Below are 1,950 nucleotides of genomic sequence, written 5' to 3' on the forward strand. Positions count from 1 at the left end.
CTTGTCGTATCCTTCATATTTAAGGCCCAGCAAGCCCTGCAGGGTGCGTATTTCCATGGCAATACAGCAGCCGGGAGGACCGGGGCTGGCCGCGGCCGCCAGGGGGAGCGCGGCTGCTGCCTAGCTCTGACCCGACGGGAGCCAGGCGGGTGCCAGGGGCCGGCCGCGACGCCGCTGCTGCCCCCGGCCGGCTCCCTCCTGCCCCGGGCCGGTTCCCTCAGCTCGGCGAGCCCCGGAGAGCGGCGGGACGGGGCCGCTGCAGGCCGCCGGGGATGTCCCAGAGCCGCCTCAAGTCGCGGCGGCCCCTGAGGAGAAAAAGGCGGGAGCCGCGGGCAGCAGTGAGGCGCGTTGTGCCGCGGGGCTGAGGGAGACCAAAAGTCCAGAACTGAAGCTCAGCAGCATCACCTCTGTATAATTTTAACATACTCCCCTGAAGTAATTTTTAAAATCCCATATTTTTAAGTAAATCTCCCTGTTTCGGCACATCTGGGCTATTGCGGGCACTTGTCTCAGTGGTTCAGCCACACAAAGCTCTGAGAACTGACTGCTCTGACCAGGCCCCGTGGCCTGACCAACATTTCTGAGGTGTTAACCAAACTCACAGGGAAAACTATGATCTTGCAAGCCTGTGCTAGGACAAATGGTAAGCTGCTTCTCTAACCTTCTCTTAGTGGGGGGGAAATACTGTTTTTGTGGAACAGCTGGCAACTTTGCAATATTTATCAGGGTTCCTGCTGTTGATCTGATTTATCATCCATTCTGCTCAATCTGAAATTGCTGCAGATGGGGCGAGGTGTTGTAAAGCCCTAATGAAGCATCTCTCTTCCTCAACAGCCATGCAGACCACGCTAGTCACTGGCCTAGCAGTACAAGGCAGTAAGTTAAGTGTTTTCTCCTCCCTTACTTCCTGTCACGCACTGGAGTTTTATCCCATCTCTGTGCCTTCATTATATCGATTAATAGTAGTACTCTAAGGCAGGAATGGGAATGAATTTGAATCCAAATTAAGCTACAGGAGCAGGTGGGGGAAGCTGAGAAAAGGAAGAGTCTTAATAACGAGATGTTCTTCAGACTGAAGGGCAATTTGGGAGTTTCTCTTTTCAGAGGACCTTGATTGCTCTCTTAGCAGTAGCACAGGCAGTGTTGCTTGAACATGAAAATTAAGAGCTGGATACAAAAGTAGGAGAAAAGGGGTTGTGCTTGGTATCTAAGACCCAGACCTGTACTTTCTTGCCCTTTGTGTCTTTTCGCCTGTCTGGTGCACTTTATTTGCCACTAGTAGGAGAATAGAAAAACAAGGACATGAAATTGCAAGGCTGAGAGATGTCGTGTGGTTCCCAAATCAGAGTCAGGGTTAGAGAACCTTGTGAGAATCTCTGGATCTTCTCACAGAATTTCCTAGGTTGGAAGAGACCTCAAGGTCATCGAGTCCAACCTCCAACCTAACGCTAACAGCCCTCCACTAAACCATATCCCTAAGCTCTACTGGCCCATTAGAAAGCACAAGAGGAGGCAGCACACGCTGGACCTACCTTCGTCTGCATAGAAGGCAGTGGCTGCATCCCATCTAGCTGATGCCTTCTGTTCCAGCCATCCTGGATGTGTGTGGTGAGCATGATGTACTTTGATGTGAAAGACAGAGTGTGAAATACAACATACCCTGCAGCTCCCCACCAGATTCTTTGATTTCCAGATTCTGGAGCCTCCCGTGTGTTCAGTAACGCTAACGTGTTTCTGCTCACAGGCAGCGAATTCCCCTTATACCTCCGCTTGCAGCCATTTCCTGAAGCTCACAAGGTCTCTGCTGTTGCAGCAGAAGTGAAGTGTATCTCATTTCTTATTGATGTGCACGAACTTCTCGTCTCTCTTCCCTCCTGGATTAAGTCAGTAAATGATGCTCAGACCATCAAATGCTACCATCACACTACTGTTGAGTCTGAGGTATTCTCT

This window comes from Aythya marila, assembly GCF_965140915.1.
Source record: "Aythya marila genome assembly, chromosome: 18".
Lineage (NCBI taxonomy): Eukaryota > Metazoa > Chordata > Aves > Anseriformes > Anatidae > Aythya > Aythya marila.